The sequence below is a fragment of the Triturus cristatus genome, chromosome 9 (assembly GCF_964204655.1).
Source record: "Triturus cristatus chromosome 9, aTriCri1.1, whole genome shotgun sequence".
NCBI lineage: Eukaryota > Metazoa > Chordata > Amphibia > Caudata > Salamandridae > Triturus > Triturus cristatus.
In genome coordinates, this window is record NC_140592.1 from 1,267,813,605 (window position 1) to 1,267,825,667 (window position 12,063).

At 54.5% G+C, this 12,063-nt stretch overlaps 1 protein-coding gene across 1 annotated transcript in view; it reads left to right on the forward strand.

Moving 5' to 3' along the window:
• The window catches only part of NPAS3 (neuronal PAS domain protein 3), a 1,680,342-nt gene that overhangs the window by 524,724 nt on the left and 1,143,555 nt on the right, over window positions 1–12,063 (forward strand). The gene's annotated exons all lie outside the window — the stretch shown is intronic.

Here is a 12,063-nt window from a genome sequence, read left to right on the forward strand (position 1 = left end):
CCTGCTGATCGGATCGCAGCTGACCCTATGGAGAAAAGACTCTCGCCTGGAACTGTACCTCGAGCCCTGCTGACTGCGTCGCGGCTCCACCTTGCTGAGAATAAGATCCTCACGGAAACCTCGGGGCCCTGCTGACGCCGTCACGGCCCAACCTCGCTGAACTACCATCGGAGCCCTGCCGACCTCGTCGCGGCTCGAGCTAGCTGAACTGACCCTCCGAGCCCTGCTGACTCCGTCGCGGCTCGACCTCTTCAAGCCGCCCTTGTGTCTGGCACCCGACGCTCCAACGCCCGGAGTCCCTCCCAGCTTGAGGCTTAATACCTGGGCGCAGGGTACCCCCGTACCAGGCTGATACTGAGACTGTCCCGCTACCCCTTCCCCACAAAGACATTGAGACTCTTTTCGGATCCCTCGATCCACCTGTACATATTGCCAAAGAAACCTACGATAATTACCGATAAAAATATATGAGAACGGATACCAGTGTCGAGTCCTGTGTGGTGGTGTTACTGGGCTAGTACGATTATAGGGGAAGGACCTCTCCTAGGAGGCTTCTCAGCGGCGCTCGGCTACTTCCTTGCAGTCAGGAGGCCCACTGGGTGGTCCCGCCGACTCCCCAGAGGTCCGCCTTCCAACAGTGCCTTTTCTTGACACATAATGTACTCCAGCTGCCGCACAAGTTGACCCTCCCTTCTGCATAATTCCAGAGGCCCCGGATATATGTCATTGACGCCTACGATCAGGGGTCACAAACCAGTTTAAATGGGACCTGCCTTGGTGTTCAGGGGGAGGGGACTAGTGGGTTCAACAAGGGCAGCTCAGTGTGTGCAGGAAGCCAGGGTTCGAGCCTCGAGGTCGCGTCCACATCCTGTGATTCTGGGCAAATCACGTAATCTCCCCGTGCCTGAATTAGGCCTGGGCTAAAATTTCGTTCCGTTCGCGGAAATTGCGATAATTTTACATTTTCGCGTTCCGCGGAAAGCGCGAAAATGTCAAAATTTCCGCATTCCGCAGCTTGGCGATAATTTGTTTCTTGCTCGCGCTGTAAAATAATACATTCTCGCGCGCGCGCGACCGCCTTACCTGAATCCCTGTGTTCGCCGACAAGTTTTCTTGATCCGGTCGCGTTCTCCATGAGATGTTGTATTGTTTTTAGCCATTTGCGCTGTCTCGCGACAGTTTGCGCCCGCAGTGACGTCACGCGTCGCGCGATAACGTCTTTCTTCTCGCGATCATGCACCGCGAGACAACTGAAAACAAGATGGCCGCGCCCGCGAGCAACCACATGGGTAAGTTGGCGAGCCGCAACCATGCAGAAAATCTCGCGAACATGCGGGAAAAAAACTTCCGCATCTTTGCGATATTTCCGCGTGTTTGCGATAATTTTTATAATTTGGATTTCGCAAATTCCGCCCACCCCTAGCCTGAATATGTAATGTAAATACGGTGCTCATGTACAGCGCTCCAATACCTTCGGGTCGAGTTCGTGCTGTATAAAAGATGCACAAAAAAAAACCTTTGAAGGGAGCTCTCACTTCGAAGTCAGATGTTGTGGGTGGGCGATTAGATTGGGGACATCCCTCGCCCTCTGCCAGGGCTCAGCCTGATGGGGTTTAAAGATGACGCATTAGATTGAACTTGGCACAGGCACACCTCTGGGGCACACAGCCCCGCCCAGAGGAAGCAGTGGGGTTGTGTGTGGCCTCCCGGCCACTGAGTCCGGGCCGCCGAGCCCAGACTTCTGAGGTCCCAGGAGACAGTGACAGCTGGAGGTCTGAGAAGAGAGACAGACAGACCCTGCAGGTGCGCATGGCGCTCGGCTTTGAAGCGCATTGTCACTGCGGGACTGTGGATGAGGGGGGCGACCACCCTGACCAAGCCTTGAGCGGGTCCTACAAGAGGCTCAGTGTCCGCTGAACCGCGGGGAATCTCTTCCAGGACATCTGCGAGCACTCAAGTACTCTTCTCGAGAAGCAGTGCACTTGACCAGTTGTAACTGGACTAAGTAGAGATTTGTTTTTGGCAGAGATGTAATAAGGCATGGGCAAAGTGGGCAATTTCTCAGGGCCCCCACCTTCCAAGGAGGCCCCTGGGAAAGTAAACTTTCTCTTTTTCTGGCTCACCTTTGTCTGTTTCCATATCTCAGCTAACCCTGGGCGTAGTGGGCGTAGTGGGGCTACGTGGAGCATCGCGTAGTGTGGCCAAATCTACGCACACTCGTGCACTCCGCGTAGCCCCACTACACGCCGCCCACCTCCCGCCCGCCCGCCCTCATTTTAAAAAAAGTTAAAGTAATTTAAAAGTAAATTAAATACCTTACCTGCGGTGCGGCGTCCCGGGGCTCCCTCTTACTGCTTGACCGGCAACTTCTTCTCACAAATGCGCATGTGTGAACGCCCGCACATGCGCATTTCGAAAATGCGCATGTGCAGGCGTTCACGCATGCGCATTTGTGAGAAGAAGTTGCCGGTCAGGCAGGAAGAGGGAGCCCCGGGACGCCGCACCGCAGGTAAGGTATTTAATTTACTTTTAAATTCTTTAATTTAGTTTGAAATTAGGGCGGGCGGGCGGGCAGCTCTGCTTCGCCGGCGGCGTGTGCATAGCGCTGCCTGCTACACCTACTTCGTAAACTGCGAAGCAGGCAGCGCTACGTACACTCCGTGGGTGGAGCGGAGTACTACGCCCGGGATTAATCTCAGCCTCTCTTCTCTCTGTCTAGCTTTATTTACCTCTGCGTTTTGAGGTCTCTTAAGTACTCTGGGGTCCTGGAAGGACATATTTCAACTGTTTTGTGTGAACCCCTTCTCTAAACGTTTAGCATCAGCTGAGGTTTAATTGCCAGAACATGGGCAGCAACGTTATAAAATATATCTTGCGTGGGGCCCCAAAAAAAGTCCTGAAGAAGACATTGGCTGTTGGAACTAGATTAACCCTGGGCGTAGATCGTGAAGTAGCGCTACGCGTAGCTACGCAAAGTGCACTTCGCACTACGCGAGCTACGCGTAGCACTTCGCGAACTGCGTAGTACCCTGTTTGCACTGTACAAGATGCCGTTTTCAATGATTGCACAGTGCGGACAAGCATCCGGCACTGTGCAATCATTGAAAACGGCATCTTGCACAGTGCGAGCTGTAGTTTTCTGCCGCTCGAGTAGATTTTTACTCGAGGGGCAGCTTTCTCAACACGGACTGGTAGTTTCTCATCGCGAGCGGTCGCGAACATACGCGACCACTCGCAATGAGAAACCTGACCTCCCCGCATTGAGAATCTCGCCGGGAGGTTTATTTTCCACGCTCGCGATTGGCAACTTGATGTTGCTGATCACGAACGAGGAAAAAGTCTTGCCGGGATGTCATTTTGCTTGCTCGCGGTCACCAACTTGACGTTGAGGACCATGAGCAAGCAAAAAATGACCGCTGCACTGCACTACGCTACGCATGTTTGCACTGTTCTACGTGCAATTCGCATAGTGCAAAGTAGCGCAAACTTCGCAAACTACGCGAGCGTAGCGTAGTTCTTTGCCCAGGGATACTAGAGATAGTGAGAAGTGAAGCCATTGTTCTCTCGTTGTGAACTGTATCCGGGTGGGGGCCTCTGCAGAGGAAGGTCGGGACTTTGGAGTCAACAACAAGGGGAGTTTGGAAGACCCCGAAGGATCAGCGAGAGACCGTCTGCTGTGGAGACAGGAGCAACAGGCCTCTGTGAACTATGCCTGTCTGAAGAGGCGACTGACTCTCACCCGGTCCCTCTGGCCTGCTGAGGACTAGAGGCAGCCTGCAGCTGGGTGACTGGAGGGAGACGAGCCCCCCTCCCCTGGGGCCACTTGTGAGTCCTGCACAGGCAGTTTCATTGCCTGTCCTGTGAACTGTGCCCGCCTGCACAAGGCGACTGACTCTGACCCGGTCCCTCTGGCCTGCTGAGGACTAGAGGCAGTCTGCAGCTGGGTGACTGGAGGGAGACGAGCCCCCTCCCCTGGGGCCACTTGTGAGTCCTGCACAGGCAGTTTCATTGCCTGTCCTGTGAACTATGCCCGCCTGCACAAGGCGACTGACTCTGACCCGGTCCCTCTGGCTTGACTGAGAACTTGAGGTCCCGCCCAACTTGGTGGTCTGCTGAGTGACTGGAGGGAGTGGAGCCCCTCCCCCACACCCCATCCCTCCGGGGACTCCCTGTGAGTCCTGCACAGGAACTTTCATTGACTGTCCACGGAGAGTGGAGGAATCGTGCTTAGGGGTGGGTGGAATTTGCGAAATCCACTTTTGCAAATTATCGCGAAAATGTTAAAAATTATCGCAAACACGCGGAAATATCGCGAAGATGCGGAAGTTTTTTTCCCGCATGTTCGCGAGATTTTCTGCATGGTTGCGGCTCGCCAACTTACCCATGTGGTTGCTCGTGGGCGCAGCCATATTGTTTTCAGTTGTCTCGCGGTGCATGATCGCGAGAAGAAAGACGTGATCGCGCGACGCAAGACGTCACTGCGGGCGCGAACTGTCGCGAGACTGCGCAAATGGCTAAAAACAATACAACATCTCATGGAGAACGCGACCGGATCAAGAAAACTTGTCAGCTAACGCAGGGATTCAGGTAAGGCGATCGCGCGTGCATGAGAATGTATTATTTTACAGCGCGAGCAAGAAACAAATTATCGCCAAGCTGCGGAATGCGGACATTTTGACATTTTCACGCTTTCCGCGGAACGCAAAAATGTCAAATTATCGCAATTTCCGCGAACGGAACGAAATTTTAGCCCAGGCCTAGTCGTGCTGCGTGGGCCTGTCCCTTTAAGAAGCTAAAACTTACCAGTGACAGTTCCAATTTTTGTAATTTTATCCTTAGTTTATTCCTAAAATAGGTTTTTGTTTTTATTTGTCTCCAGTGGTCTGGGAGTTTTGCTGGGTGGTTTCGGGATGCACGTGTTGTGCTGGTTCTGTGAACCTTACCACACATTCTCTGAAGTCGCCTCCCTCTTCGTCCTGCGTCACTAAGGCGAGTCACGAGGCTGTCTCAGAGAGGCAGTGTTTGCCTTCTAGGCGCTAGCTGTGCACGGCGGTGGAAGGATTCGCCCACCGGGCACCCAGCTTCCTACAATGACCACTGACTCTTGCTACAGTCATGCCAAGCGAGGGGCCAGCGCCCCCTACAAACAGAGACATTAACGCCACAGCCCCTTCCTATTTGAAGAGGAATGCTCTAGGAGTGAGTTTCACACTCGGAGCAGGGCTGGGAGAGGAAGAGGCGTCTCCATAGCCCGTCCCTGAGTCTGCGAGCCGAGCCGGGGCAGGTACGGGCAGCGTTCAGTCTGATGGCATCTGGGGACGTTTGAAACATTCTAGAAAGAGGTTTAATTAATATATATCAAGTGCCTGTCAGCCGGTGACAATGGTGCGCTCGGGTTCTTTGTTAAGCTCTTCAGCAGAGAGCCTGCTTTCGATGTGAGAGAGCTGCTGTGTGCCACGCTTCTTTCTGGAGTGTCTCTGCCACCTGGGCAGACATGCCTTGTGTCTCTGCACGTGAGCTGCTGTCTCTGGTGGAGTCTGCAGGGCGGGCATCCAGCGAGTTCTGCCACTCCAGGCAAAGGCGGTGTGATTAGTGCTTACCACCCCTTGGTCCTCCAAAACTGAGCGTACCAGGAGAAGATGCGGAGCACACTCTTACCACTCCCTGGTCCTCCAAAACTGAGCGCACCAGGAGAAGATGCGGAGCACGCTCTTACCACTCCCTGGTCCTCCAAAACTGAGCGCACCTGGAGAAGATGAGGAGCACACGGTCCACTCCCTGGTCCTCCAAAACTGAGCGCACCAGGAGAAGATGCGGAGCACACTCCTACCACTCCCAGGTCCTCCAAAACTGAGCGCACCAGGAGAAGATGCGGAGCACACTCCTACCACTCCCTGGTCCTCCAAAACCGAGCGTACCAGGAGAAAATGCGGAGCACACTAATACCACTCCCTGGTCCTCCAAAACCGAGCACACCAGGAGAAGATGCGGAGCACACTCTTACCACTCCCTGGTCCTTCAAGACTGAGCGCACCAGGAGAAGATGCGGAGCACACTCTTACCACTCCCTGGTCCTACAAAACTGAGCGCACCAGGAGAAGATGCAGAGTACAAGGTCCACTCCCTGGTCCTCCAAAACCGAGCGCATCAGGAGAAGATGCGGAGCACACGGTCCACTCCCTGGTCCTCCAAAACTGAGCGTATCAGGAGAAGATGCGGAGCACACTTCTACCACTCCCTGGTCCTCCAAAACTGAGCGCACCAGTACAAGATGCGGAGCACACTCCTACCACTCCCTGGTCCTCCAAAACTGAGCGCACCAGGAGAAGATGCGGAGCACACGTCCACTCCTTGGTCCTCCAAAACTGAGCGCACCAGGAGAAGATGCGGAGCACACGGTCCACTCCCTGGTCCTCCAAAACTGAGCACACCAGGAGAAGATGCAGAGCGCACTCTTACCACTCCCTGGTCCTTCAAGACTGAGCGCACCAGGAGAAGATGCTGAGCACACTGTCCACTCCCTAGTCCTCAAAAAGTGAGTGCACCAGGAGAAGACGCCGAACATGCTCTTGCCAGTTCCTGGTCCTCCAAAACTGAGGGCAGCAGGATAAGACACGCAGCACGCTCTTACCACTCCCTTGGCCTCCAAAACTGAGCGCACCAGGAGAAGATTCGGAGCACACGCACACAGGGGGCAGGGTCCAGGCTGGGCAGGAGTGTGGCAGGAGTCAAGGGCAGGCAGTCTGAGGAACAGGCGTGGGCAGGGAGTCACAAACTTACTGCAGCCTAAAGAGAACCGTACTGGATTGAAAGCAGCTGATCACTCAAGTGTCTCCCTAGTGCATCCGTGGAGGGTAATTTGGAGGGAATTCCCGAAAGGGAAGGGCATACCCATTTTCTACAAGATCTAGAACCCAATGATATGTAGTTACAGATTCCCAATCTTGTAGAAAATGGGTAAGCCGGCCCCCCACAGGACCAACATGATCCAGAATGGCGGATCTAGGGCTGCTTTGTGGTGGAAGGAGGGGCTGAGGAGGAAGAAGAGGAGGAGGAGGAGAGTTGACGGCCACGTGAGCGACCCCTGATTCTACCTCAGTATCATTTAGACAAAGAGCCTTGCTGCTGCTGCTGGGTCTGCCTGTAGGAACGAAAGGTTGCCCTTCCGAAACCTCTGTATCTTTTAAACGACCCCCTTGACTGGGAATGAAGGCCCAAAGACTTAGCCGTAGCCTTGCATTCCTTAAAACGTTCAAGAGCACCCCTCCTGGTGGCAACAGAAGACCCCATGACTCTTGCCACTGAATCCGCCGTGTCCAGCCCACTTTGGATCACCTGGCGTGCTGCTGCCTGGGCATCGGTCAAGACCTCATTAAAGCCAACCCTATCCTCCTCAGATAGTTTTGGTCACCGCGAAGTCCCCACAGGGGCAGCCACTGGAAGTGGGCTGGAGCACTGAAGTGCTTCACCTTACGGCCCAGGCAGGGGTAGATCCGGGGATCTGAGCCGCCAGGCTCCCAATCAGAGGAGGAGGTGGAGAACGGAGTGCTCCCTCCCTCCATGGAGACAGCACAGAGGGGTACCGTCAGTGCTCTGGCACACAGAGACAGTCACTGACAGGAGGTGTGGTGTGAGAGTGCAGGCCCAGAGGGGTACTGTCAGTGTTCCGGCACACAGAGACAGTCACTGACAGGAGGTGTTGTGTGAGGGTGCAGGCACAGAGGGGTACTGTCAGTGTTCCGGCACACAGAGACAGTCACTGACAGGAGGTGTGGTGTGAGGGTGCAGGCACAGAGGGGTAATGTGAGTGTTCCGGCACACAGAGACAGTCACTGACAGGATGTGTGGTGTGAGAGTGCAGGCACAGAGGGGTACTGTCAGTGTTCCGGCACACAGAGACAGTCACTGACAGGAGGTGTGCTGTGAGGGTGCAGGCCCAGAGGGGTACTGTCAGTGTTCCGGCACACAGAGACAGTCACTGACAGGAGGTGTGGTGTGAGGGTGCAGGCACAGAGGGGTAATGTGGGTGTTCCGGCACACAGAGACAGTCACTGACAGGATGTGTGGTGTGAGGGTGCAGGCACAGAGGGGTGATGTGAGTGTTCCGGCGCCCAGAGACAGTCACTGACAGGAGGTGTGGTGTGAGGGTGCAGGCACAGAGGGGTACTGTGAGTGTTCCGGCGCCCAGAGACAGTCACTGACAGGAGGTGTGGTGTGAGGGTGCAGGCACAGAGGGGTACTGTCAGTGTTCCGGCACACAGAGACAGTCACTGACAGGATGTGTGGTGTGAGGGTGCAGGCACAGAGGGGTGATGTGAGTGTTCCGGCACACAGAGACAGTCACTGACAGGAGGTGTGCTGTGAGGGTGCAGGCCCAGAGGGGTAATGTGGGTGTTCCGGCACACAGAGACAGTCACTGACAGGATGTGTGGTGTGAGAGTGCAGGCACTGAGGGGTACTGTCAGTGTTCCGGCACACAGAGACAGTCACTGACAGGAGGTGTGGTGTCAGGGTGCAGGCACAGAGGGGTACTGTCAGTGTTCCAGCACACAGAGACAGTCACTGACAGGATGTGTGGTGTGAGGGTGCAGGCCCAGAGGGGTACTGTGAGTGTTCCGGCGCCCAGAGACAGTCACTGACAGGAGGTGTGCTGTGAGGGTGCAGGCACAGAGGGGTACTGTCAGTGCTCCGGCACACAGAGACAGTCACTGACAGGAGGTGTGGTGTCAGGGTGCAGGCACAGAGGGGTACTGTCAGTGTCCGGTACATATGGGGAGACACTGACATCATGTGTGGTGTCAGAGTACAGTCAGAGAGACACTCCTGGGCCAGGGGTGATGCCAGGGTACAGATGGAGAGGTGTATGCCATCACTGGGGCCTGGATGGTCCACCTCTGCGGGATGCCGCTGCAGTGAGGCGCCATCTTTTCCCAGGCGCACACGGCAGGGGTGAATGGCCCTGGAGGCCGGCGGTTTGAGTGGGTGATTTCCCGCCCTTTTCCTGCCGGTCTGTCCCGCCTGCACGGCTCTGATCTCCCTGGCAGCCGGCCCAGGTTGTTCTTCTATTTTATCACAGCGGCTTGAGGTGAGTTTCATTTATTCTCGGATCGGCTGGAAGAGTGAAGGTCGCGCAGCTGCCGCGCATCACCCTGTCGCTGCCAGCCAGGCGGGTTCGTGGAACAAATGACATTGTGCTGCGCGTCACAGCGCGCCTCCAAACAGCCATTATAAACGCTTGTCGGAATGGTGTGGCCACCCGAGCGTCCCGCGCAGCGCCTCGGCTGACGTGCGCGCCGCGCAGCGCTGCGCGCAGGGCGCACGCTGTATTTAGTTCTGAAATTGGTCTATTACACTGCTGATGTTTACAGGAGTTATTGTAAAGCGACGGTGACAGCTCGAGACGGCGTGTGGTTAAGAAGGGCCACCTTTGTGGGCCGCAGACTCTGCGCAGCACGCTATGATAGAGAACCCCGGCTCTCGAGCCTTCCTCACTCCCTGGGGTCCCCCGATATGTGCGTCATCTTCAGCCACTCCTACCCTTAGAGCTCACAGCGCTTTGCATTCTGGGACTTTGGGGTTTATGTGACCCATCTATCGGCCCGGACAGGCCAGAAGCATCCGAGTTCTTTGCATTGTAAGACTGCTGTTACAAATCCCAGCATGCAAAGCGATTACGTTTACAAAGTGAGAAGGGGACAGAAGGAATGGAAAGGCTGTTTTTAAGCACATGTTCACCTGAGGGTGTCTAGGCGCTAGGAAGTGTGCCTCCACCAAAGAGGGCAGCTGCTGAGAGAAGGTGTGGCCCTCCACCAAAGAGGGCAGCTGCTGAGAGAAGGCGTGGCCCTGCGAGTCCCTTCTGGGTGCTGACAGCTTCAGCTCCCAGAGGCCACATGTCAGAAAGAGTGAGCTTTAATTGAGCCCCTGTTAGCCTTTGGCTTCCACGTGTCTATCATGGGTTGTGGTTGCTCACGTGGGTGTCCATCAAGGCCATGGTATCCTGCGGAGGGTTACATGGTCCCATTAGGTGTTGGCGACGAGGCATTAAGTAGTCCTTTTGTTAGACTGTGGCTAACACGGCGAATGTAGGCTGTAATGGCTATCATGGGAAGCTGCGCTGTGCTGTGGTGACTCTGCTGACATGACACGAGTGTAAATGCTGATTTTTTTTTTGTTACGTAGTCAGTGCAGTTTAGATGCCTTAGCCTGTCATAAAGGCCCCCTGCTATGCGTTCATTGCCCCGCATAGTCATCTGTTGTACCTGGCTGCCATGATAGCACTGCTCAGAGCCCAGTGTGCTGCAGCCTGGCACGTTTTTATCACAACAATCCTGGGATGGCAGCCAGTGCAAGGCACCATTGTGTTATATTTTGGTCGTTGCCTTGAGCACTTCATTGGAAATTGTATTTTTCTTCAAAATTGCCATGTTTTGAGTGTCTTTGCTGCTCCAGGTCTGTTATGAGGAAATGAACCTTGTGGCCCAATCAGGAGTAGCTTTTTTCAGAAGTCTCCAAAAGGCTCCTATACAAATCGTTGGTCTGTTGTTAGGTTCTTCAGGGGGCCACGCCCCCGCCTGTGGGGATCCTGTAAGGTGCTCTGTGCATTCTTGATTGGTGGATCCTTCCCAACCTACGTTGTGCATCACGTTTTCACGTGTGAGTATTCGCTGCCTCAGAACTCATCTCGCCCACAGTGCCCATCGACACTACCCTTGGTTCTTGGGTGTTAGAGGCGGGACGCGTGTAGTATTGAATGCAAGTGACCCTGTTCATACACCTACTAGGTCTGCCTGAGAAGGGCAACGCGCAGTGCTACAGAAGGGCACCGCGCGGTGCTGCAGAAGGGCACTGCGCAGTGCTGCAGAAGGGCACCGCGCGGTGCTGCAGAAGGGCACAGCGCAGTGCTGCAGAAGGGCACCGCGCGGTGCTGCAGAAGGGCACTGCGCAGTGCTGCAGAAGGGCACCGCGCGGTGCTGCAGAAGGGCACCGCGCGGTGCTGCAGAAGGGCACCACGCGGTGCTGCAGAAGGGAACCGTCTGAACACCCTTGGATGAGAAACTGAAGACGGACAACTCATGTCCATTGCACATTCTGATATTTTCAAATTCCAAAACAGTCTCCCCCACTCAGGAAACCGTGTTTCTCACTCTGCTGAGGTCGTACCACAGGTCGCTCTGGCAGAGTTCTCCTGTTCTACAGAATTGCATGCTGGAACCTGTAGTTTCACCTTTAGCATGGAAAGTTTGAACAAAAAAATCACAGTGGGCAAAGTGCCCTCGACTAAAATGCAAAGGCAGGTGCAAGGTGTCACCAGGGGCGTAGCTTGGTTAGTAAGATTGGGGGGGGGGAGGGAGGAGCTTCAGATTTTCCGACAATCAGGCTGACAGATATACACAAGCAGGGTACACGAGACGGCCCTAAGGGGCAAAAGAAAGGGAGAGGAATGCTGATTTTAGGAAGAGAGAAAATACAATATTTTGGAAAAAAGCCAAAATGTTGAGGATTTTCAAAAAACAAAGAGGGAAAGACTGGGTGTGTGTCTTTGTGTGTGTGTGTGTCTTTGTGTGTGTCTTTGTGTGTGTGTGTGTGTGTCTTTGTGTGTGTGTGTGTGTGTGTGTGTCTTTGTGTGTGTGTGTGTGTCTTTGTGTGTGTGTGTGTGTGTGTCTTTGTGTGTGTGTGTGTGTCTTTGTGTCTTTGTGTGTGTGTGTGTGTCTTTGTGTGTGTGTGTGTGTGTGTCTTTGTGTGTGTGTGTGTGTGTGTCTTTGTGTGTGTGTGTGTGTGTGTGTGTAAACATCCCTGGTGAAATGTGACTGACATCTCACAATACCCGACTGAAACCAGCTGTGCCCAACTATTTATCAGAAAATACATTTACTGGGGGGTATAACACCCCAAGCTCCCCCCCCTTGAGTCTACGCCCCCAGACCTCGTGACAGCTGTGCTGAACTGGGAGTGAGTCAACTTGTTCCAGTGCTTTTAGAAATGCAGCACAATATCTCATGCCACCCACAGAACAGGCTCAACCATTGAAGGTAGGTACCGGCTGCCATGCCCAAAGTGGGGTGT